This window comes from Elgaria multicarinata, chromosome 10 (genome assembly GCF_023053635.1).
Source record: "Elgaria multicarinata webbii isolate HBS135686 ecotype San Diego chromosome 10, rElgMul1.1.pri, whole genome shotgun sequence".
Classification (NCBI taxonomy): Eukaryota; Metazoa; Chordata; class Lepidosauria; order Squamata; family Anguidae; genus Elgaria; species Elgaria multicarinata.
In genome coordinates, this window is record NC_086180.1 from 37,922,788 (window position 1) to 37,950,523 (window position 27,736).

General features: G+C 40.3%; 1 non-coding gene across 1 annotated transcript; it reads right to left on the bottom strand.

Annotated features, from left to right (window-relative positions):
• Window positions 1-11,783: 11,783 nt before the first annotated feature.
• On the bottom strand, window positions 11,784-11,902 carry LOC134405204 (5S ribosomal RNA). The gene has a single exon (XR_010025939.1). It is a non-coding gene; the product is annotated as a 5S ribosomal RNA (ribosomal RNA).
• Window positions 11,903-27,736: the final 15,834 nt, after the last annotated feature.

The window sequence follows — 27,736 nt, forward strand, 5'->3', positions numbered from 1 at the left end:
TGTGTGTTTGGAGAGGGGGGTCTCTTTCTATTCCTAGAAGTTTTTTCTGTATTTTTTCTCTTCTACTGAAATTAATAGGAAGGAAAATTACTACCCCATATTGGTGCAGTTTCTGGCAAACTTGTCCCTGCCCTGGAACACTGTGTGTGTACCTGTTCTATTAGCGGGAATACTGTCAGTGGTATATCTAGGCTTGCAGACATTTCCACAAGCATACAAATGGCCTCTGGGGCAGATGTGCTACTTATCTAGATTCCTATGTTCATATACTAGATCATTGGATTAAGAATGATCACAAAATATTTCCTTACACGCCAGATCAAATGTTTCACATCGTTTTACTCTGAAACCATATTCAACGTATCATTCTTCCAAGTATATGAAGATCTACCATAATTCATGGGTGTTATGAAAACGAATGCATTTGAAGAAAGGGGAGAAATATATTGAGATTTGCATACAGATCCATCTTTTGAACTGATACTCCAATACTAAGAAACATTCCTTGGTGGAAAGCGTCACCTATTTCAGCTGAACTTCCAATTTTACTTTAAATAAGCTATTCAGACATTTCCCCTAAATGTCTATAACATTTCACTTTTAGGGGGAATTGATGCAAAGATTACAACCAGGGATCCAGGAAAACTAATGCCATTTTATTATATTAGTCACAGGTTGCAGAAAGAAAGATCATACTTTAGTGTAATTCGTAATTCTTTAATCTTTTCTTTCAAAGTGATCATTCAATATAATTCCTTTGCAATTGGACTTCTCTCTTCTCCTGAAAGGAAGAAAAACTAATGGCTTGTGCATTTTGCTTACAGTTCTTCATTTTGGACCAATATGCAGGTATACGTCCAGGGACACAAAATCTTTCTTCCATTTATTTTAGGATGTCAGGATTGCTCATTCTCAGTCCTAGGTAACTGACTAGTACAAAAGGTCTGCCTAGTATATCAAGTCCATTGAAAATAACAAAGCACTTACAAGAAGGGATTTCAAGAAAAGAAAGTCTTGAAAGGAAGTTACAGCTCTGCCGTTCCTTAAGCATGCCTACTTGTAAAAATGGATATATTTTCCTCTTAATAATTTTTGTTTCAGGGGTAGGCATCACATGGCTCACTGGCTGCATGCAGTCCCCTGGACTTTTTTTGAGGTCCACGACCACCACTTTTTTGCATTGGCAAAAAAAGCAACATTTTCTTTTAAAAGAAACAAAAAACATGCTGTGCAGGAAGCACATAGATTATTTGGAAAGAGAATCATACTCCCAGAAGTCTTATGGTTTTGCTTCCAAACAAGGCGTGGCCTCTCTGCGTAGCTTGTTTTGATGAGAAATTGCGGCCTTTTTTTGCTGATGCTGTTGAATTTTTGTTGGAAATTTTGAAGGCACGGTGCTGAGGGGGCAGCAATACACCCTCCAACACCCAGAGACTGCCCACCCATGATTTATTTTAACAACACAAAATAATAATTCTATCAATGCTAAGAAAGGATACGAAGATGAAAAGGAATTTCGAAGTGAAATTTTAAAAAACTTTGTAGAATGGAGAACTTTTCTTTTTGTAGCCACCAGGTGTGCCTGATGATGGCATTTGTAGTGAAATTACCTCACTACAGAAGTGAGGCAGGTGGCAATTTGACAGTGGGCCTTTTCTGTGGTGGCACCCCCAACTCTGGAACTCCCTCCCCTGCTACCCTCATCATTATCATTTAGGGTCCTATGCATGTTTAGAAAGAAAAAAGCCCTACAGCTCTCAGCATTCCTCAGCTTGCAGTAGCACATTTTTTTCTATCTAAACACGCATAGGATTGCACCCAGAAAGAAAAATCCTATGCACCCCCAGACAGTGTTGGGAGGGGGGCATGAGATTGTTCAGTTTACTGGCTCCAAGGTCAGAGACAGGCCTCTGACCTCAGAGCCAGTAAACCGGGTTCCTCGCCCCCTCCCCCTTGTAGCCAGCATGGAGAGAACTGCACTGTCTGCCTCTCCATGTTTGGAATCTTGAGCACGGAGATGGGGAAAAGGGGGCAGTCCTAGGGGCAGGGAGAGGAGGAGGCTGCAGCTCCTATGCTCGTTGCAGCCTTCTTCCTTTTTTTTTTTTTTTTATAATTTTTATTCATTTTCAACACTATATAAACATAGATAAACATTACCAAATATAACTAAAACAACACAATAAGAAAAAAAAATAACATCAAACATCTGTTACATACATCTTGAATAAATGTTGAGTACAATATCAAAAGCTATTACATATACCTTATCAAACTATAACATCTTCGCTCTTAACATAAAAGTGCACCCCCCCACCTCGGGATCATTCTTGAGTCCAAAATCTAATCGTTTCTTCTGCTGGTGGTTTCCCACTTCCCTTAGTAAACACAAACACTAGGAACTGTTTCCAAATTCCTTCGAACTCATTTATTTTAGTTATGCCTTTTCTCCACTTAATGTTACATGTCAATTTATCATTGATGGCTATATCCCATACTTCTTTATACCATTCTTCAATAGAATATTCCCCTTGGATCTTCCAGTTCCTAGCTACCATCAACCGTGCTGCTACCAACAAACTCGATATCAGCTCTATAGTTCCTTTTCCACACTTTATCTCTTCAAATAGTGACAGCAATGCTATTTTTGGTGTTTGTTCTATTTTCATTCCCACTATTTCTTCAATTTCTGAAAACACCATCTTCCATAATCTTTGTACATATTTGCATTGCCACCACATATGTAAATACGTTCCTTTTTCCCCACAACCTCTCCAACAATTTGCTGAATGTTGATCACTTATCTTATTCAATCTAACCGGGGTTAGGTACCACCTCCATAAAATTTTAAAATAGTTCTCCTTTATTCTTACTGATAAACTTCTCAACACTCTTTGTTTCCATAGTCCCTCCCAGCTCTGTCGCCCTATCTGTATCTTCAAATCTGATTCCCAAACCATTTTCTCTGTATTCTCTCTAAACTCCTTCTCTAACAATATTTTATATATTTCACTCATTAATCCTTTTGAGACTATACTATCTCCTTTTCCTTTCTCCTTACTTACTACTAATTCTTCAAACCTCGTCATCTTTCTACACTTTCTATTGTCCTTAATCCACTTTTTATTCCATTGTTCTAATTGACCATATTCTAACCACGATAGCTTCTTCTCCTTTAACAAATTTTCCATATCCTCTCTTGTTTTAATATCACTTAACCAATCCTTTAATTTTATTTTATTTTTTTCTTTTAATATTTTACACAATCTACCCTTTAGATCCTCTGGGAAATTCTTTAACATTATTATCGGTGCTAAGGGAGAGTTGCTCGGAAGCAGCTTCCCTTTAAATTTACTCCAAATTTCCCATTGAGTCCTCAGGAGTGGATTATCTATACTTCCAACCCACTTTCTTCCTCCATCTTTAAAAAAAACATTCTCCAAATTCATCTCTACCTTACTTATGTTTTTTTCTTCCATCCAATATAAATCTCCTACTCCCATAATTGCTTCTACAACATGTCTTAATCTATTTGCTACGTAATATAATTTTATGTTTGGGAGACCCATTCCGCCCTTTTTTTGGCTTAGGTACCAATTATTTTTATTCACTCTTGCTCTCTTTTCTCCATTACAATATTTATTAATAATATTTTGCCAACTTTTTATCTCGGTTTCTGATATTTTTATAGGTAACATCCTAAATACAAAATTAATTTTAGCTAATATCTTCATTTTTATCAAAGCTATTCTCCCAAACCAAGATAAATTTAATCTTTTATATTTCTCCAATTTCTCTAATACCTCCTTCTTTAACTTCGTTAAATTTTCCCTTTCTAAATTTTCTAAATTTTTGGTAATTTTAATTCCTAAGTATTTAATCTCGTCCTTGACTTTCACTTCCATTCCCTTAAGTGCCAAATCCTTTTCTTCCTTCTTAGTATAGTTAAATAGCATCATCTCTGATTTAGACCAATTTATTTTTAACCCTGTAATTTTCTCAAATTCCCTCAACTGATATTTAACTCTTTCTAATTTTCTTAATGGATTCTTAATGGTCAATAAAGTATCATCCGCGAACATGTTTAACTTTATTTCCCTTACCTCTCCAATTCCTTCTAACTCTTCATCCTCCCTTAGTGCCTTCGCCAAAACTTCCATAACCATTACAAACAGGACCGGCGAGAGCGGACATCCTTGTCTTGTTCCTCTGGCTAGTCGTATCTTTTCAGTAAGTCCGTCATTTACCACCACTACCGCCGTATTTTGGGAATATAACTGTTCTATTACATTTTTAAATTTATTTCCAAATCCCAGTTTATCTATAATACTCTTTAGTGCCTGCCAGCTCACACAATCAAAAGCTTTAAAAATATCCAATGCCATAATACCTGCCTTAATATTTGCTTTTTTTATTACATTTATTACATTTAAAACTCTACCCACTAAATTATGCATATGCCTTCCTACCACAAACCCACATTGATCTGCTCCTATATATTCTGCCAAAAATTTATTTAGCCGTTTAGCCATAATAGATGTAAAAATTTTGGCATCCTGATTTATTAAAGAAATAGGTCTATAAGAATCGGGATTAGTCAAATCTTTGTCTGGTTTTGGGATCAGAATTATCACTGAATGTTCCCATGATTCAGGTATCTTCTCTCCTAATAATATCCTATTATAAAGTTCCATTAATTTTGGAACCAAGTAATCTTTGAAGACCTTATAGTATTCTGGACCCAATCCATCTGCTCCCGGTGATTTACCAACTTTTAACTTATCAATAACCTCTTCAATTTCTCTTTGAGTTATTACTGACTCCATTAACTCCTTATATTCTAATTTTATTCCCTTCTTTATAAACCTTCCAATATACTCCTCCACCTTTTCTTGTTGAATTTCTTTACCCTTATACAATTCCTGATAAAATTCCTGAAAAATTTTTATTTTGGCTTTCATTGCATGACAATAATTCCCTCGGCTATCTTTCAACATTTCTATCCCATTCCTTCCTTTTTCTTTTTGTGTGAGCTTGGCGAGCAACCTCGAGTTCTTATTGCTATTTTCAAAATATTCCCTCTTCATATACAATAAATTCTTTTGAACCTCCTCTATATTTAAATTTTCTAATTGTTTCTTCTTAGCTTGTATTTCCACTAATTTATATTTGTCTTTAACTCTCCAATATCTTTCCTCCAAATTTTTAATTTCTATCTCTAACTTATCCTGCTCTACCCGTTGTTGTCTTTTTAAAGTACAGGTTTCTCTAATACAGATTCGTCTTACTACAGCCTTCATGGTGTCCCAAATGACTGACCCAGCTGTTCCTCCTTTTTCGTTTATTTCCCATGACTCCGACAGTTCCTTCTGAATTTTCTCTACTACTTTATTATATTTCAATATCTTTGTATTCAACTTCCATCTATATGCCTCTTTATAATCTTTCTTAACTGTAAATTCTAAACTTAACAAGGCATGATCAGTTACTTTTATTACCCCTATTTCCATCTTACAAATCTTCGTTGCAAAATCTTTTGAAACAAATATATAATCTATCCTGGAGTATGTATAATGAACTGGGGAGAAATATGAGAACCCAGGCCTATTCCCATTAAGTAAACGCCACGAATCTAGATAACCATTTTCTTTTACCAATTTATTCAGTATAGTCATATTATTCCTCTTTTCAACCTTAGTGGGATTTGACCTGTCTCGTTTATTATCCATAACCATATTAAAATCCCCAGCTAATATAGCATATCCTTCCTTAAATTCTTCTATTTCTTTAAACAACTTTATAAAAAACTCTCTATGCCTCTCATTTGGGGCATAAACATTAATCAAAGTATAAACCTTTCCCTCAATTTTACCTTTTAACATAAGATATCTGCCTTTATCGTCCTTTTTTACTTCTTCTAATACGAACCCACTTTTTTTTGAAATCAAGGTGGCCACTCCATTTTTTTTAGATGTCCCTAATGACTTTTCATAATAGGCTAGCCACCTTAATTTTATCATATTCGAATTCTCGGAGCCTTGATGTGTTTCTTGGACCATTATAATATCTGATCCCTCTTTATTAAATAATTGTTCTATTCTCTTCCTTTTCACGACTGCCCCCAAACCTTTAACATTGAGTGTTGATACTTTTATCTTTTTATCCATAATCACCCTTTTGAAATCTCTTCCGATCCCTCGTGCTCAGTAATTCAAAATTACTTACATAAAAACACAAATTCCACACATAATACTCCCCCCCTCCTACCTCATAAACAAATACAACAACAAATATAACAATAAACCCTAACCCCCCCATCGTCTCCCTCCCTCCCTCCCTAGTAACCCCCCTCCCCCTCTCCCACCCCCTACTTTCCCCCTCCCCATATCCCCGCGAGTCTATTACTCCAGCCACCCAATTAGGGGAGAGGGGGGAGGCGGTGCCCCGCCATGACGACCCGATCTCTGTATTTAATTAATTATCATATCAATTATCTCATAACATTTCTCTTTACCCCATCCCAGATGCTCCTGCCATTGCTCCATTCTCTTCCCCAGCTCCAACACTTCCATTCTTCATTAACCCCAATCTCTTCAGCAGCTCCCTTCCTTGCTCCAGAGAGGTTACTCTATAATCATTCCCAGCATGGGAGAACTTTAAAAAAACCGGGTAACCCCAAGCATATCTCACTACATTTTTTATTAATATTTCAGTTATTGGCTTGATGCTGCGCCTCCATTGGAGTGTTTGCTGACAAAGATCGTTGAAAACTAGCACTGCTTTGCCTTTATATTTAATCATAGCCATAGCTCTCAGCTTCTTCATTACTAACTCCTTCTTATAATAACTGCCAAATTTCGCAAGCAAATCTCTAGATGATCCCTTGTACTTTACTCCTCCCACTCTGTGGATTCTTTCCAAGTCGCTGTCCTTTATATCCGCATCAGGCATCATGTCGTTGAACCACTTCAATACAACTTTCCTCAAATCTTCTCCTGGTTCTTCAGCAAATTGCTTGATGCGAATGTTACAACATCGAAGCTCATCCTGAAGCTGAATCAGCTGTGAATCTTGAGCATTTAACTTTGCCTCAGAACATTTTTCAAATACATCCTGTTTTTTTGCAAGAGCTTTAACTTCAACCCCAACCTTCTTTAGCTCTTTCTCATTATCAGCCAGCCTGTTCGCTAGCGCCCCCATCCGTGCCTCTGCATTCTTTTCATTATCAGCGATCTGCTTGCTGAGTGCAGCCTTGGTTTCCAGAATCAGCTTTTTAAGTTCATCCATTGTAACAGAAGAAGCTGGCGCCTTGCCAGAACCTTCCGCCATCTTCACCGACTCGTCTGAGCCTGAAGCTGAATCGCTACCCGAAGATTGTGACTCTTTTCTGGCAGGCACTTTCTCCAGACGGGCCAAATTATGATTAGAAGGGTGTGCTCTTTGCCAAGCAGCCTTTCCCGGGGTTTTTTTCTTTCTAATATACGGCATGGATTATGTTTACGTTTCGTCAAAGTCCCGTTTCACTTCCCCCCTTCTTATCCAAACAAGTCCGTTTCAAATACTTTTTTTTCTTCCTTAAGAAGGGTGAATTTACTACCAGAACATCTCTCTCAGATTAGGGGTATATAAATCAGCTTCTATCAGACTGGAAAACAGGAGAGCTCCAACATTCCAAACATTCCAAGTTGCTTGCTCCCCCCTCCTTCCGTCTGCTTACAGTCAGAAAACAGCCAAGAACAGTCTATTTTCTCCCCTTAATCTGTGATTTCTTTCACAAAAAACAGGATTTCCATCTTCACTCAACACTCATAAGCATCATCCAACACTTTAATTTATAATCCACGCCTCATTAAGTGAGATAATAAGCTTTTCATATCCCCCCTGATGGGAGAATTCACACAGCGATCTTACCCGTCATAACGTCCGGCTCCGCCCCCCGTTGCAGCCTTCTTCCTTCATGTTCTGAAGTGCTGCAGCTAGATGGGTGAAATCGGCCATCATAGTAAAACTGCAGGGTGGCCGAAGCATAGTGGCAAGGTTCATCTCAGTGCTCTGCCGCCCCGCCCCCCACCCCGCATTGGGTACTTAGCAGCTTCCGACTTTGGAGGCTGCTGACTATCTTCATAGGATCGCACTATAAGTCTGTTGTGTTCATCAGAGATTTCAGTTTACGTTTCAGGTTTTGTTGAGTTTTATCATAAACTTCTAGGTTTTATAAAATGGATACTGTTCTTTTAGTATAGGTAAGGTTTGGATGTTGTTGTTTTTTAAATATTGTTTTGACTTTTTCATGTTTATCATAAGCCACCTTGAAAATGTTTTATATGGAAAAAGCAAGATAGAAAGTTCTCAAATACATGTCTTTTGGCTGGAAAAACATGAAGCAGCCTATATTTCAACCAAAGTTCAAGCCCAACAATGCAAGTCTTGGTAACTCCCTGTATAATTCTAGTAACCTATGGAATAAATTTGCATGAAAACAAATGTGAATGACTTGACCCTTTCAATAAAGTTATTTTAAAAACACCTATTCCTTCTACTTTTACAATATAACACGGCTGTCTTTGAAGGGGTCATTAGAACTTTTCCTTTAAAAATGCAAAGAGAACTTCAGCTTCAGCTCCTTTGTCTGCAAGAGAAGAGTTGTTATTGATTTGTTTTTATGTCAAGCTACGTGTCCATTTATACCATCAGCATATTATATTTGTGATTATTTCATTGGTTACCACATAAAAAATATTCCTCTTTGTATATCTAAAACTTCATAAATCTTAAGAATCTTGAACTGCTTTTGTTATATTTCCATCCACTTTTTCCCCCCTTCTGGAGAAAACACTGCACAATGTTCCAAGTAGAGGAAAATACATTTAACAAGGATGCAAATGACAACACACTGGGATTTATTAAGTAAACTGTATAAAAAAGGAAAAGGAAAGAACTCCGTTTAGAGTCCTGCATGAGCCCACACACCAAAACTGAGAGAGAGGATGTAAGGAACTTTGATTCATTTGTTAGATTAAATGGGCCAATTATGAAAGAAAATGAGGCAATTTAATTCCTGCTTTATTATACAGCTGTGTGCAGTGGGAGAGTTGAGATCTGCATCTATCAGAATTTCTCTTAGTCACAAATTATGCAGTTATCTTATCTCATCCCAATACTTGTCATTTTCTCCATTTCTTCCCCCCAGAACCTGCCATCTTCCTATTCTTAGTCTGGCAAAATTCCAGCGGATGTGTTTACCTCGAAACCAAATGCTATGGTATACAAATGATAAGACCTTCAAGAAAAAAATAGCACATGTTGGCTCAATTTTTTTTGTTTCTGGAAAGAAAGCCTGTAAACTTCTAACTGCCTACTCCAGAAATTTTGGAGTAGGATTGCTCTGGAGGAAGAGATTGCTAAATGTACTAAGATCCAATTTCCATTTCATTATCCAAATATCTTTTTGAAAACAGGAACATAGAAAGCCTTATGTTGAGTCAGACCATTGGTCTATTTAGCCCAGTATTGATGACACTGACTGTCAGCATCTTTCCAGAGTTTCAGGCAGGAGTAAAAACTTACCTTGTGATGCCAGGCATTGAATCTTAGACCAAAGGTCTCCAAGCTTTTTGAATCAGTAGGCACATTTGAAATTTTGAGAGAATGTTGTGGGCGCTCTCTCAAAATGGCTGCCATGGGCAGTGGGTGTTTGCCCATCCATAAAATGGCTGTCATGGTGGGCATCGCCAGTCATGGAACACTCCCATCTCAGAAGGCAAACTGGTGAAACTAAAAGAAAAGTTTCTTGCCCAAGAAACTAAATACAAGGCAAAAGTGGGGCCTGAGATCCAGAACACAAACACTCATTTCAGCCCAAATAAAGTTGATGTTGAAGTACAGAAGTTGAGTTCACAGCCTTCCAGTTATTTAAAACAAGCAAACAAACAACCTTAAGAAATAAAAATATAAATCAGGAGAGACACCAAGAAAGGAATCTTCAGGCACATTGGTGCCCATAAGTACCATGTTGGATATTGCAGCCTTGGACCTTTTAAATGCAAAACATGTGCTCCATCACAGAGTTTTGGCCCTTCCCCAAACTTAACATACATGAGGTTAAGCATGTCTGCTTAGGGCTGTAAATGCTGCTTAATGTTCGAACTCATGTAAAGGCATCTCCAGAAAAATCTGCAGCCTCAATTTTGCCCTGCTTACCCAAGGAGAGCAGGGTCATACACCACTTTGAAAGGCCTCTACTGGAAGCCACTTCCCAACTTGGTACAGCATTGCTTTTACTCAGTGCACTGGCATATGATCAAGATGTGTTTGAGGCCCTCTCACCTTCCATCAAAAGCAGCCTATTCTTCCCCAGCCCCCGGATACTTGACCGAGTAGAAGCATGAATAGATTCATAGATGGGGAGATGGCTTTGGCTGAAGAAAACAGCTTTGGCATGGATGTGGCACAATGTACGTTATAGCAGCCTTCTGGCAAATGGTCCATACTCTACTCTCCAAGGATATCTGGAAAGAGGTGTAGCCTTGGAGTTCAGTGCCGGCATAAAGACGCACACATGCTTTATCATTTTCTCTTGAATCTTATATCCGGGCCATCTAGACCTTTGTCTTGGTACTGACTGATGCCTTGGAAGATTCTTCATAATAAGGGCTTCAAAACCTTCTATGCAGATTAATCTAAAGTGTTCCTAATCTAGTCTACTGCTCAAGAGCATTGCTAATTTATTTATTTATTTATTATTTTATTTATTTATTTATTTATTACATTTTTATACCGCCCAATAGCCGAAGCTCTCTGGGCGGTTCACAAAAATTAAAACCACAAAAAACATCCAACAGGTTAAAAACACAATTACGAAATACAGTATAAAAAGCGAAATACAGTATAATAAGCCTGGGCTCATGGGCATCATCCCCGAATCTATTTACAAGGGCGCCATTTCTATTTGCGAAAGTGAAGGGTGAGAAATAATGAGACGAGACACAAGAGTGGAATTAAATATGGGCCACATTTATTAAAAGATCTGCAAAAGGGGGGAAGGCCTAAGCGGGCATCATCTATTGGCCACTTATGAGGCCATTGTTGGGATTGGGCGAGGCAATCGCGGCCTGTCCAGTGGCGCTTGTTCATTCGCCACCATATGGGCTTCCCCCTCCTGGGGTAAGGAGGCCTCCCGGTGTCAAATGCCCCTCATGCCGCAGGGCTCTGAGTGGTTTGAGGAGGGTTGGCCTCAAAGGTAACCTTATCCCCTCAGCTGGTGCCGCAGGGCTCCCAGTGGTTGGCCCTCAGGGATTACCTCTCACCAAAAAGGTGCCTGTGAATGCTCACCAATTTACACTTCACACCAGATGCTTGCTCCTATCCACCAAAGAGAGAGATAAGCCTCTGCTTACTCACTCTTTCCCCGCCTAGCTAGAATGGCATCCCTTAGCCCCTGCATGTGCATTGGGGCCAAAAACGTATTTCCATTGGTTTGGGATGATGTGGGGCAGGATACAAATTAATTTAAAAATTTTAATTGAGGCTATTTGGATGGGAAATTAATTGCCTGGCCTATGGAATTTAAATAAGTCCTAGTAATTATTTCTAAATTGGCTTGATACGAATATATGCAGATTTTATGCAGATTTGTGTCCCTGAATTGTTTACATGTCTAGCAATACCCCTACAACTGCTCCTTTAAATTAAAACTACAAGAAATTTATGATCCTCTAACAGAAATGTAAATTCCAAATAAAATACATTCATTGTTATTTATTACGGTCACAGTCCAGCATTTTTTAAGCCTACAGCACCTGGTATTCCCAGGCGGTCTCCCATCCAAGTACTAACCAGGCCTGCCCCTGCTTAGCTTCCAAGATCAGATGAGATCGGGCGCATTCAGGGTAGTATGGCTATAGACAAAATAAAATGCATAAATGTAAATTTCAAATAAAAAGCATAACAACTGTGATACAGACTCACAAAACTATTCTTCCCATGCAGCTGCATTGACCTTGTTAGGTTTATTGTCACAAAGTAAATGAATCAATCTTTTATCACCACAATCAACATTGTTTTCTATAACCCCAGATGTCACATACAATAGAAATAATGTCCCATTGTATGGCATCCCAATGCATTGCAAATTGTCTCATATCATCATCAATGTACATTCACTATAATAAAGAACAAAAAATACAAGTCAGCCAAATAGCACAGATTTTAATACAAAATTACTCCTATATTTAAGTAAGCTTATATACTCTTTTTCTCACTATATTATCTACTGTACATCCATTTGAAATGGAAAGCATGCTATTCAAATCTTAAATAGTTCTGCAGGTGCAAATATGTTTGATTGCATCAAGAATCCTGCTGGCAAAATTATATGAAATGGATTCTTCTGTTCCTGGCAGTGAAGGGATTGCTAGAGATTGCTGAAGGTCTCCTAAAACAGGTTTGGAAATGAACAAGGAGCTCATAAAAACATGTGGTGGGCTACGGGCAAGAGGCGGCCCCCTTCCGGCCATGCTCCACTCCTGAGACGGACGGCTCTCTTCACCAGACCAGGCGGACTGGCTAGCTGAGGCCAACCGAGGCTCCTCAGTACTGTGGTATAAGATACCCCCCCAAGTGTTTCTCACTGAGGGTAGAGCTAGCCCTATCATTACACAGAGTGAGGCAGGTGACAGATGCTGAGTGGGGTGGGGTGGGGTGGGGTGGGGTGGGGTGGGGTGGGGGGTAGGAAGCGGCAGCTGCAGCTCCCCAGCTGTTCCTCCTGAGCCCTCCATACATTGTGTTCTGTTGGAGAACTGTGTTCTGGACCCCTACACTATCCGGCTTCCCTCAGGTAGGGTGTAGGATGCTACACCCTACCTGAGTGTAGGAAGAGGAATTGGCCTTCAGGATGGATGGTGCAATGGCAAAATGGGAAGTGGGTACTAGTGGGGGTGGTGAAGTGGCTGGTGGCTGGAAGCGTGGCAGTTCCCCCTCCCCCATGATCTTGTCCAGTCAGGAATGATGTTTACTGGCACAGTGTATTGGTGACTACAAACTACACCCCTCTCTTTCAGCTCTTCTAAGGGAAAGGGCTACAAAAGTAGTGTATACATGTTTAATAGCAGCACCATTGGGCAACAGAATAAATGATCAAAAGTACAGCTGTATAATAATCAATTGTACTGTCTCCACTTTGGACGCCAGCTTATTTAGGGCACTTAACATTGTGATTTAAGTTCTTTAATAGATAGATGCCATATAACTTGGAAACAGCTTCCAAATTGGTGGTAGTTAGAAGGGTTCTATCTACTGCCTATTTAAAATATTGGACAAACTAAACTTTGCTTCCATCCAGTTGGAAGCACATCTGTCTTGTTAAATGAGGGGAGGGTAATCTCCAGCCAGTAGGCCCAATCCAGCCTGGGGAGGGTTGAGACCCTCTGCAGGCCCCTCCACAGGCCCTCCCCTCCCCTCCCCAACTCCAACCCCTGAAGGTGAGCAGCACAAAGAAGAATCCCTTTATTAGCTGAGTTATTAGCTAAACTGAGTAAATAGCTTAGATGTTTCTCCAAATCAAAGGCCACTGTTCTTATTGGAATTTTAAACAAAGGGCATTTACAGATGTTTGCATGTCCACCTCCCGCACGCCTCCTGTTCCTTCCACCTGGGGCCAATCTACACCAAGTAGTTTTAAAACAGTATATGTAATGTGTCCTGGGCCTGAACAGTTGTCATAACCCTTATAAACCATTATAAGCAGTAGTGTAGATCCTGCCCTGTTTTCTGTCACAAAATAGACCTCTTTTAATCTGACTTTTTATAAAATAAATAAATAAATGTGGCGTGATCTCTTGCTGTGTGCAGGAAAAGCAGCATGATAAAAATGGCCTCCGAATGGGGCATATGGTCTTTGTTTATTTCCTCTTTACTCTCCTGGAAGAAAGAGGAAGTAATGAAGGACAAAAGTGGTTCAGAGAAGCAACAGTAAGGAAACATGATTTCTCCCGTGTGATGACGCTCAAATTCTAAGCAAGAGGAAATGTCCCAGATTCTTCTAGCCATTCCAGAGCTCTCCTTGCCAATCCCTCCTGCAGCTCACTTCCATCCTTCTCTTACCTTGCAAGCAACAGAGGTAGCAGCAGCAAAGTGGTGGCATATGGAAAGTAGGGATGTTGGACAAATCTGCAGCAGATTCAAATGAGTGTAGATGTCTAAGATTTCGCAGAAGACCAGCTTTTTCTGAGTCACACAGATTCTGCACACTCACTGTCCGATTTTTAAGTTTTGGGGATGGATTACTACTAATGTACATTAATGCTAATGCAAATAAATGCAAGTGTAATGAAATTCTGGTTAAAAAAAATCTGATTCCATCAATGAGTGGACAATGGAATGAATGATGCCTAACAATCCATAAACACAGATGGATTCTATTTAACAAAATCCGTACATTCCTAGTGTATCTCCCCTAGTGAACTGAATAACACTGAAGCTGGGCTCCATGGTAACATTATAAACCCCACCCCACCCCAATGCTTATATATTTAAAATGCTTTTTTTTTATTGAATGAAGGTGCATTGACTATCACTTACTGGTTTGGGGAGCGGGATCACTTGCTATTTAGCAATGCAGAAATGTGTTTCTTACTAAGAATAATTTGCAGTAACAATACATTGCATTTGTAAATATCCATAGAGAATAATCCTATAGTGTAATCAAAACAGTTGAATAATTGCTTGTACACATTGAAAATCTAGCTACCACTACAGATTTATGCATACAGTAAAATAAAAATAAAAATCATAAACCAGCCAAAACACAGGGCTCCCAAAACGACTCCATTAATTTTCAATGCAGGCTTATTGGCACTGTGTGATATAAACACAGATGCAACAGATTACGACGAAGGATCCTGAGTAAACTGTATATTGGCATCCTTGATTTGAGATAAAAATGTCTTCCAACAATTGAAGAAATAAACTATGCATAAATACCCAAAGAGTTGCATGTGCCATTTCACTGGTTTGTAAAATAGTGATGGGTGCATAAGGAAAATATTACAGTGAAGTCTTTGGCAACAACCACAAAGGACTTTAGGTTACAGAACACATGAAACCATTGTGCCTACATAAATATTGTGGCTGAAAGAACACTGGAAGTGACTATCACTGTGATATTGGCAGATTGCTTTCGGCAGAACTTGTCCACACAAAACAATCTGTGGGCCAGCTATTTTCATGCACAGCTTACTTGTCAGAGGCACTTTTAGGGGAGGTCCCCATTCATGTTTCTAACCACATGTGATGATTCCTCAGCACCTGAATTTCTGGCCAACATTCTGGTTTTATGCACCGCCAAAACTCTCAGCAGTGTGATATATGTGAGCATAAATATTGCCTCTGTGCTGTTATGTGTATGCTAATGTGCACAGTGGCTGAGGAAGGATCTGAGCAGCTTCCCAACTTGTTTCCATGTATAGACTTTGGAAGGACCTTATTCCAACTGGGTTCACACAATATGACATCCAATTGTGGGTAATTAGCCATGGTGGGTTGTCATGTCATCTGAACCCACACTGCTTAATATTTGCATATAGTATATGCAAATATTATACAAATTGATGTCCTCTTTTGTCCTCTTTTTGAGTGATGCATTTCCTCTTTTTGAGTGATGCATTAGTGGCCACCCTACTAATGCATGGGACGTTTCTGCCATTATTCTGACCCTTCCGAAGTGTGTTTGGTGACAGGCAATCTTCAGTAGCTATAACACTCACTGGTCCTGTTCAGACAACACACTAAGCCATGGTTAGGCCGCTAACCCTTTTGCAGCAAATGGTTAGGGTTAGGAATGGTTTGCATGATATGCTAAGCTGATAGCCCCCAGAATGAGGGGGGGGGGCTGAGTAGGTCCACTTCCTCGGTGTGTACTTTGCCAATGAACACACAAGGTAGGAGAATGCAAGTTAAGATTTATTCGTAAATTAATGTTGCAACATGGAACTCCAGTGCAAAATGCAAATTAAGAGTTTTCCAAACAAAGGGATCCTCTAGAATATATAGACTCTGATTACATCACTTTGTAAGTAACATTATTGGTCAGTTTGCTTATTTCTAATGGACCTTACTGGCCCATGCTCTGTTAATCAAACTAAGTAACATTGCCAATGCAAGGTAAGGTGAATACAATTCATATGTCACAGCTCACATTCGACACTGATTGGTTGAAAGTTTTTCCTTTGTCTAAGATGCACATAGACTCCGCCATGCAGGAATGTTGGGGTGTGCGTGGTGGTTCTTAATCTTTCATCTGGAGCATAGACTTATTCAACAAAATGAAAATCCTTTTTACACACATCAAAGCCATAATGTTTAGCTTAAAATGCTTAACCACCAGAGCTTAGTGTTTCATCTGAACAGGGCCACTATTAAAAGTTCAGTTTTGAAAAGCCTATCCACCGATTGGTCAAATTATTTTTCAAATGCAGATTATTGAGATTAATTTACATGTGAAAATAAAGAATGTAAAAAGGAAAATACCACCTGGTGTCTGATCATTACAGCAAACCGGACTTCTTATCACTGTTAAGAAGCTCCTTGTGCATATTATTGTACAGAGCAGCAATAATAACATGTTGCAAGACAAAGAATCTGATGCAATGAGTTCCACGAAAAAGGGACTGGATACAATGCCCTCTTCTTCTAATGGTTTGAGTGAGGGTGGTGAACAAAGGCCTTGCAATGCTGCTTCAGCGTTGCTGCTTTCTGGAAGATGAGAAGCTGCCTTTTGTTCTAGCCTTAGGCTCTGTACAAACCATGTGGCCTACTTCCTCTCCAGCCACATTTCCAAAGGCTCCAGGGATGGTGGTTCCTTTTCCTGAAAGGAATCGCTTGGCTCTGCTGTGACGAGGTGGAGAAAGGAGGAAATTCAGATGCGTGGCTCAGGAGGCAGCTGCTCTCCTCTGCTGGCTCTGTCTCAGAGTGTCATGTGTCAGGACCCTGAACTTATAATGCACTATTGTTCACAACTGGAGAAAAAAACACAGGGCCTGGGTAATGTAAAAGATAACATCACTTGAGCCTACAAAATGGCATGTGTTCATATGCACCCACCCACCCGCACCACACGCAGTGCCAGCAAATGCTCATGTCAAATGGCTGACTGACATAGCAGGGCATCAAAAAAAGATTCCGTTTTCTATGCGCATATATAAAAATAATTATCTTGTGCCACTTCTCCTAACAAACGTTGGACACTCTGGAGGCTTACGGGGGTTTGGGAAGTGCACTTGTTTCCAAGGATTTCTGGTAGGGAGATTTTCTGTGCAGATTTTCTGTGCAGAAGAGATTTACTACACAGTAAAACATTTTCTGTTCAGAAGCTACTGGTTTTCTCTCAGCCTCTTATGGCAGCATTCCTTAGTCCCATTTAAATAAGTGGGAATATGGAATTCAATTGTATATGGAATTAGGTTAGAAAATGCTGCCCGAAGCCACTTGAAAAATGACACCACAGGGAGAATATCCACTATTGGAGGTACAAAAAGAGATACTATAATTATTGGGCTTCCTTTGCTAGCACTGGAAATGACAATCGGTCCGATGTAGCCCTCAGCTCACTGTACCTTCAAGTTAAGTTGAGGTAAGGGAATGAAGGCAGCTTGTCATGCAAGAACTGAAAGGGTGCTCATATTCCCTAGGAATCCATTTTTTAAATAAATGAAAAAATGACATGAATGCACACACACCTCCATTTGTTTTACATTAATGTAACCTGGGCCAGATCTACACGTCGTTGCAAAGGCGCTTCCGTGTGCCTTTTTAAAAGACGTACCTAAAAGAAGCTCCTCTTTCTTTACTGTGTGTACTGTGAGCTAGGCAGCGCCGCCTGCGGCAGAATCTCTACCCCATTCAAAGATGCTGCTCTGGCCGCTTCCCCCTTGCGTGTTCTTCTATTTGAATAATCCCCCCTCCCACCCGGCGGCTCTTCTGGCGCGTCCCGGCGGTGGCGGCTCCTCCTGCAAAACACTTTTCTCCCTCGGTGTGTTTGTATTTGCGTTTGCGTGCGCGCGGCAGACGAGTTCAGCTCCTGCCTCTTGCTCTCCCCCGCGGTGTCATCTCCCCGGGACTCTCTTCGGTGTGTGCTTAGAGATTCTTCCGCAGGCGGCGCTGCCTAGCTCACAGTACACACAGTAAAGAAAGAGGCACTTCTTTTAGGTACATTTTAAAAAAAGGCGCACAGAAGCGCCTTCGCAAAAACATGTAGATCTGGCCATAGATCAATGTAAAATATTGATCTACAAATATGGAGACGTTGCCGCATTCAATTCGATATTTCTTAATTGTTTTACTTTATCTGTCTTAGATTTGGCAAGCAGGATGTCTTAAAGAAGTAGCACAACACTTGCAAATTTCATGCCCTTTGAGTAGAAAATACCAAAATTACAGGCAGCAGAATAAGGTGGGTCTCCACTGAAATCAATAGAACAACGTAAACAAAGAGGAAACAAAAGAAAATGCAATTCCATTGAAGGTAAAATGAAACAAATATGGTTTTTAAAATGAATAAGAAAACAAACATGTCTCCAATGCATAACCTTAATTATTCTCCTGGGAATATGGAACTTGGAGAAATATTCATTGTGTTGACTGTTGAAAAAATTCTTCATTAATAAAATAATCCACTTAACTGCTACATGTCTCTAAAATATCATAATAGCTGCAGAAGGAGCTGCAGGGTTAAGCTCCAAGCAAATGAAACTAGAGAGAAGATTTGACAAAGCAGAGCAAGTTGGCAATGATGATGCTGGGAGTCCATTCATAGAGAAAAAGGAATACACTATAGTGTGTGGAAATTTTGGCTGAAAACGGGAGTGGGAGAAGGTTAAATCCCCCTCCTGAATCGCTAAGGTCTTCAACTGAATCACACCTGCACATGCTAACATTTGAACTAAGTAAGCCAATGATGCATAGATATCCTCTGCGTGATTAGCTGACTGTTTCCTTGCACCCTTATTAGGTTTGGTAGGACTACAACCCCAAATTACAGCAGATGTTATAACACAATGAGGAAGCCACACATTTGTTTATGCTGCAAAATGTTTAGGGATACCAATGAAGCAGCATGAGATAGAGAAATGAGCCACAGAAACTTCTATGATATGGCGGAAAATGCTTACTCAGCTCGTTGGCATTCCCAATGTGGTGATGCCCATGGGCATCACTGCAGTTGTGGGCTAGGCTGGTGAAACCACCAGGGTCTTGCTAGCTCCCCGCACCCCCCCCCAGTCCCACCCCACCATATGAAAGTCAGTGGAGTGAGTTTTCCATTCATGTGCATAGGTGAATAAAACATGTGCTGTTCAAGAAACAAGAGGCATGTCTAGACTAAGCTTTATCCCGGGGATCACCCCGGGATCATCCCTGTGCATCCACATGACACACAAGGGATCCCGGGGGCAGGGAGGGATGATCCTTCCATTTCCCTGGGATTACTGGGACGGCTTTTAGCCCGATTTTTCCTGTGGTTTGGGATTGTCCTGAGACTGCAGGAGGTGTGGGGAGCCATCCCGGTTTCATCCTGGCTCCTCGCAAGTAAACGCGAGGAGCCGGGCATGGGGCATGGAGCTCTTCAGGTGCTCCGTGCCCATCGGGGGTTGGGTGAGGGGAGCGGGATAATTTTTTAAAAAAAATATCGTTGGAGCACTCGCGCTTCCCCCACCTGACCCCCAATGGGCACGGAGCACCTGAAGAGCTCCATGCCCCATGCCGTTATATCCTGCTTGGTGTGGCTCTTGCCTTTTATATACTCAGTGGTGGCTGAGTGGGGACTAGAACCTGGATCTCCCAATTCCCAGTCCAACACTTTAGCCACTACACCACACTGGCTCTCACAATCATGATGGGATCACACTGATATACATCTGGCCTTAGTCACAGTTAACTTACCTTTTTAATTTCAGTGGGACTACTAGATCAGTGGCTCATCTGTGCTCCACCCCAGTTTTTTTACCAATATCTACAAAATGATGAATTTTACTGGCTTAATTTTTCTTTACTGGTTTACAAATGGGACGACTACTGTGGACTGAAATTATATAAGCCTGAAGATATGATAAACCGTTGGGTTAAACTAGAGCAACAAATCCATATTAATGTGATGGTGGGATCTCATATACCTGACCTTTGGGTCACAGCTTACAATTCAGGAATGGTCAATATTGATCCCTAATTAGAGTTTCTTTTTGTAGTCTCCACAAAGAGACCAATTACAGAAAAGATGTGGACCCAGGCATGTATCCTTTCCCTAGGATGCAGGCTTCCAGTACCTGAAACTCAGTAGGGCAAATGTATTCTGTAGCTAATAATTACATGGTGCCATTCAGGCTGTAGAAGTGTTAGATGATTAATCTTAGTAATCATAAGAACCACAAAAATTGATTTCCCCCATAATAGCTGCAGGTCCTTTATTATACTGGGCCACATTTGACACTTGTACCAGTTAAGAATTCTTCTATTGAAACCCAATGCTAAACTTGCTTGACCTGAAAGCACAGCTCATTGTCTTAAATGGGATTTATTTTTGAGTAAATATGCTTTGGATTGCACCATTAGGCCCTGTACACACATACTTGAGATGGAGCGAGTCCCACTGAACTCATCTAAGGAAATCAGTCAAATGTTGGGGCGGTAATTCTATTAAATTCCCTATAACATAAGAAACACTATACTACTTGCATACATAAAAGGATCTACATTCTGATTGGCCGTCAGCAATGATTTACCCTGACATTTGTGAATGTAAGCATGGCAAAGCACGTAGAATAGACATTTATACAGTCCCAGACTTCATTAGTTTTTATTGAAGACAGGGCTGCTTTTGGCAACCATTTCATTTTCTTAGGAAAAGATTAGCTGTATGTACATAAAGGACATAGCTGCTTGGCAAAACCATTGTGTATTAGGAATGAAATACACCAAATAGTAATTCCAAGGCAAAACTCTTTGTGGGCTTCAGAGCAAACTCCATATTTGGATGCTGAATAATATTGTTGCAGCCAGAAATTAAAATGATCAAATTACCAATAAAAAAAATCTCATTCAACTTTTATATTTGATGTATATAAACTAAGGCTCTTTCTACACCTAAGGATTATCCCAGGAAAATGGAGGGATCGTCCCTGCCTGCTCCCGGGATCCCCTGTGTGTCATTTGGATGCACAGGGATAATCCCGGGATGATCCCAGGATAAAAGTTTGGTGTAGACATGCCCTAAATTGGAGCCAGCCCTACCATTAGGTAGAATAAGGCAGCTGCCTCAGGGGGCAGATGCTGAGGGACATGATAGAAATTCCATTCTGTATCGGCCATATGACCTGCAACTCTGCTGCCCTCTAGTACAGTGGAGGGGATGCGATCCTGTCACCAGTGTTGAAATGTTTAGCTACCAGTCTGGTCGGCTTCTGTACATGGAATTCTAGGGGATAAAGGTGCCGTTTTGTGTTTGCCTCAGGCAGCAAAATGTTTTGCGCCTGCCCTGAATTAATTTCTAAAGCACCATCAATGTACATGTTGAATCTCTTTTAGCCCAAGGCAAGGGCCAAATTCAAAACAGCAAAAAATACCAAATATACCAGCATATTTTAACTTAAAGTTCCTACTGCCAGTAATTAAGTGTTATAGACAAACTACATGTTCTACTAACAACTTTGGTATAGTTGAGCCTGCTATTATTATTATTATTTTACTTTTGTGTAAGCATGTGGAGTCCCAATCCATATTGGGACCATGGTAGTTCAGGAGAGGAAGGTTTAAGCCTCTCCCCCATAGGTTTTCTCCTGAAATTTCATCCCCTTGTTGGGGTGGGGGTTATAAAAAAGAAACAAGGTCTCCATTGATTTCAATGGAGGCCATTTTCATTTTTTTAAAACCTCCCTGTGTGTTTGTGTATATGTGTGTGGGGGGGGGGAGGGGGAGGAACAGGATTTCATTTCAGGGGAAAATGGGTGGATTTCAAGTTAGGGACCATCTTGTTTTACTGATTGTGTACACCTCTCTGGGAGCCATTTTTGTTGAAGAGCAGGGTCAAAATGCTTTCAAAAACTGCATAGTAAATTCAAGGTCTTTGTTCAAGTGCCCTAATGAATGCAAGTATATTGTGGATGGAGCCTGCCATTGAGATTCCACTCCACCCCCACCCCACCCCACCCCACCCCAAACACCTTACACCCTGCCTATACCACATCAGGATGTCTGGAAATGGCACAATTGTGCACAGTTATATTAAACTATGTACTAGTTCAATGATTCCATATATTGATTCCATAATTGTAATATATTGTTTTCTTTTTTCATTTTCTTCTTTTGCTTTCTTTTGTTCCGGAAGACTTTTTGGAAATACTATGGACCTGTATTAATGTATTGGATTTGTTGTTGTTGTTGTTGTTACCGCTTTTCAAATTTTAAAAAATGTTTTTAATTTTACTGTGGGTTTAATTCCATTTTAACTTTTGTAAATTTATATTTCTATATTTTCATTGTACATGTTTTAATCTTGTAAACTGCCTTGAGTCCCAGTACTGGGGAACAGGCAGGATATTATTATTATTATTATTATTATTATTATTATTATTATTAATAATAATAATAATAATAATAATCACATAAACGATTTTTAGCTGGGCTCCGATTCACCATACGAGACTCAATGTTCAAGCCGCTGGTTTCACTGACATGAAAGGATTTCCCTCGTGAAACTGAGTTTAATATCAGGCCTTTGTGTGTATCTTTAGGGGTGGGCAGCAGATGGAACTACGATTGCTCAGCCTCAAGCAGGAGAAGATGTAGCTATTGTCTACTACGTGGTACAACCTTGATGAACCCGGTATGGAGAGAGACACAGAATAGATTTGCATAACTGAAGCTTGGATAATGGAAGCCATTTTCATCCTAATGGCTTTCTGGTATGACTGCTCTGTAAAAGAAGCAGTTCGAGATAAATAATAAACAGAGACTGTAAATATGCAATCAGAATTAAATATTATGTACTGGATCATTGCATTTATTACCGTTATTTGTTCCTTGTATTGTTCTTTAATTTGCTAGACTTCTTGTATGGATCTCTAGCCACTAATTATCTATTTAGCACATTTGACTTTAAACACACTCATGCATGCATATACACTTGCGAAATAATCTTTAAAAAACACCAAATGTCTACTTTAGGATATAGGTTTATTGAAATCACCATTGTAATTAACTATATAATTCTGTCTGCTTACAGCAAAGAGAGAACATCTTTATTTTTGTGGTGTTTCCTTGAGGTTTCTATATTGAGGTTGCTAATTAGTTCTGTTATTTAACTTTAAAAGCAATAATAGGCATGCCAGGGGTGATGCTTCAAAAGATTCCTTTTTGTTGTTGCTGAAGAAAGCATAGTGATGACTATGCAAATCATCTCTCTCTCACACACATCCTTAAATACTAAAAATCACACCCACACTTTTAGATCAAATGGTTGTTTGCATAATATTTGTCAGGAGGTGGTTAAGCTGTTTAAAATCTAAATGGCATTAGCGGCCTCTAGTGTAAAGCGTGTTTCATAACATGCTCCAGAAATGTCATCCAAAGCCTGGAGGGGCGAAAAGAAGCAATTAAAGACTTTGTGTTTCTGCATAAATATGTCGATGATTCAAATATTGGGCTCAGCCAGCTCAGCTTTCCATATGATCTATCAAAGGCAAATTAAAGGTTAATTAAGAAGAATTAATGTGCGCTCTGCTGGGGTTGCAACAAAGCCGAAAAAGCTTTCCCTGAGGACAAAGCCATATAACCAGAGGCTACCTACCCAAATCTTGCATGGAGGGAAGGGACATTGGGCATCTGGGAGACAGGTCAGATGAAGCAAGAGGGAGGCATTGGGTATTAGAAGAACAGTGGATGATTTGAAGTAAATCTCCAAAAATTACCATTTCTGTCTCCCCACTGTTTACACAGCAACTGCTTTTCTTTTCTTGTAATTTTTCCTGTCAGAATCCCTGATTTTAAGTAACTCTGATCCAGATCTTACAAGTGCCCCATGCTAGGGTCCGGATCTGAATTTTTTGATGCATGTGTCTGAATCTGTACAGACGACACTTTGGAGATGCACCTGTAGAACAGAAATGGCTAGACTGCTTCTGTCACTTTGGCAGTCTGAAAGGGTCTCCCCATCTTAAGAGTGAAAGTAGATGAATGGTCTTACAGCCTGCAAGCTCAGTCTTAGACTGGGTTCGCACAACATGCTAACCCACGCTCAGTGGTTGAGTGGGGATTGTTTTTGAACTGTGGGTAGTGTGTTGTCTGAACCCTGGACATTTTCCTCAGGGTGGCTTCTTAACCATGTAGTGTGGCATATTTTTTCTCAAACAAGCCACTGTGAGAACCCATGGTTGTTGCTGGGTTGTTCAGGGAGGTTAAAGCCACATCCATGGTTAACAAGCCACCCTGCAGAAAATATCCTAGGTTCAGACAACACGTTAACCCACAATTCAACAAACAACCTACAGCTCAACAACAACCCATACTCAACCACTGAGTGTGAGTTAGTGTGTTGTGTGAACAGCACCACAAAGATGGTTTCAATGCACTTGTTCCACTGGTGCAAGCAGTTCTGTCAGTGGAACTGGTGTGAGTGTGTGTGTGTGATTCTCCCACAAACCCCTGCAAGCCTTTAAAACCTCCACTGCAAGGACAAGTAGATTACAGGGTGGCATGGAAGGTGGGGGGCTGGGGTGGCGAGGAGAAAGGAAGGAAGTCCCATTGCACTTGAGGGCTTCCACTAGCAAGTTGTTGAATTTAACCCTTAGCTTGAATCTCATACTTTTTATATAACATATCTTAGCAGACACATGGTGGAAAAAGTGTGTGTGTGATATCAATGTGTTGCTATTTCATTCTTGGAAGAAAACACTATGTAATCAGAATGAACTCTTGCTGATGTGCCATCTACATACACAAGCAAAATTATTCTATCCCAAAATTGGGTTGCAACTATCTTGTTTTTTTTTTTTTTAATAACCCAGGATTATGGATTGAGTACCAATGAGCCATTTGCATGTCACGGTAAGACACCGTGGATTAATTCAGCCACAGGCTCCAAGATGTGCACTGGTTGCCCTTTTAAATATGCAAGCTGTAGCGGCGGTGGCAGCACTGCAGCTTGTCATGTCATGCAAACCCGGGTGTCGTGGCTTAACCTTCAGATAACCCTAGAACTACCCATGGGTTCATCCCCACTGTGGGTTGCAAATTCAAAATGGCATCTGCCGCACATCTCAGAAGCCTGTGGGTGACTTAACCCACCGTGGCTTATGGTGACATGAGGACTGGCACTCTGAGTATATACAGAGTCCATTTCCCCCAGCATGAGTCAAATTTGACCTAAAGCAATATTATTCTCAGAACATAATGCATCATGCAGCATAATCCTATCTATGTTTTCTCAGAGGTAAGTCCCCTTATGATCAATGGGGTAGGCACCTTGCTGTCCTCCAGAAGGTTTGGACTATGACTCTCATAATCCCTGACTATTGATCATGTTAGCTGGGTCTGATGGGCTTTGTAGTCCAAAACATCTGGACGGCACTGGCTGCCTACTCCTGAATGGGGTTAACTCTAGGCAAGTGTGCATAAGTGCTTACAGTGCTTAGGAAGGAGTAAGTTCCATAGTAGCCAATGTTTACTCACAGATAAGCGTGTGCAGGGTTGTGGCTTTAGTATTATGGAAGTTCCATGCAGAGAGCTGCATGGAACAGAGAGTTCCATGCAGAGAGCTGTAGCGACTCAACTCTTTTAAACATTCTTCCGCAATTAAAGCTCTGAGAACTGTATCATTATAGTCCTCTAAAGTGCGGCTTGCAGTTTGAACTGGCAGGTGACTAACTTTTCTCAGGAAGCAATGTAAGTGGAAGACTTTTTGACACTTTCTGTGTAAGTATATAATTGCAGTAATAAAAATGCTTTAAGCAGGGTTGGCCAGTGTAATTGCTTGTGCCCTTGGTGTGGGACCACCAAACTGGTGAGTGTTATGAATGGAAACATTTCAGGAGGGACAAGGAGTTGTTGGAATCCATTTACTCATATATTAGTACCCGTGTGTGTGTGTGTGTGTGTGTGTGTGTGTGTGTGTGTAATTCATCTTTAAAATCACGGTGATAGAAAGCCCTGTGTACTGCAGTTAGAAAGCCTAGTGCCTAGTCAGTACTTGTAAAAAGGGATTAAGAAAAAGTGCTGGGAAATGGTTCAACTAATATGATTATACCCATTCGATTGCCTTATTTTAAGTGAATTACAAATTGTCTCAATATTTATTTCTTTATTTTGCTTTTGATGGAGGGAAAGTTAGTGCAAAAATAAAACATGCCAAAAAAAAGGACAAGTTATAAAAAAAGTAATAGTAAAAAAATTAATTTGTTTTTAACAGTATACAAACTAATTATTTTCAAAATTTGTAAAAACACAAATAACTTCTAACCAAAACAAAAAAAGCAATTTATTTATTTATTTACAAATTGCCTCAACATTTATGTTTGGACATAAAATATGAATGACAAGAGACTCCACAAAAGGAGCATCACCAGTGGAGAGACAGGGCTGCTTGCCTCTTTGGGACAGCACAGTGTGTGTGTGTGTATGAGAGAGGGTGGCCCAACCTACTTTTGCTTTGGCTCCAATCAGAGCTTAGCCCCATCTCCTGCCCCAGCCCTATCACTGACAGAAAGAAAGGCCAAACCTAGTCCTGATAGCTATGTGCTACCTCTAGCAGCAGTGGCAGTATACCTATGTACACCAGTTGCTGGGGAACATAGGCGGGAGGGTGCTGATTCACTCATGTCCTGCTTGTTGTTTTCCCACCAACAGCTGGTTGGCCACTAATTGGGATACTCTTATTTCTTACAGATGTCCTAAGCTTTCAATCTTTATTGCATGCCTGCAAATTTGAAGCTGCCCTAATATATACCACCTTTCCTCCCAAGGCAGAATATATCCTCCTCCTCCCCATTTTATCTCCACAAAAACCCTGTGAGGTAGGTTAGACTGAGGGATCATCTATACCTGCAGCCCTTTGGGGATTGGGGAGGACGATCATGGAGTTTTGCACTTCACAGGATCGTCCATCAGGGGCCACATGCCAGCAAGTGTCTTGAAGTAAACAGGGATGTTCCAAGGCTCCATTTTTCTTTTTCTTTTTACAAAGAGGAGACATTTGTGCAGGCACAATCCTGCATGAAGGTGAGTTGTTGTTTTTAACATTAGTGCATCATTTGGACATGCAGGGACAACCTCGTGACCACCCTGGGATAAATGACAGGTGTAGATGAGGCTAGAGAGTTATTGACTGGCCCAAAGCCATCCAGTGAGGTTCATGGCCAAGTGGGACAAGAACCCAGACCTCCTAAGGACCAGTCCAACAACCTAACCGATACACCACATCAGCTCTTGAGTCAGATTTCCAACAGATACAGCTTGACACCACCTGCATTGACTAGTAGTAATTCTCCTGGGCAAAGATCTTTCCAAGCCCTGTAACTTGAATCCAACTGGAAATTCCAGGGGATTAACCTAGGATTTTTCTTTGCATAGTGTAGAGTGAGAAATAACGAGACAAGACACGTATATGGGTTTAAGTATGGGCCACATTTATTATAAGATCTACAAGAGAAATGAAGGCCTAAGCGGGCATCATTGTTTGGCCAAGCCTCAGGCCATTGTGTAG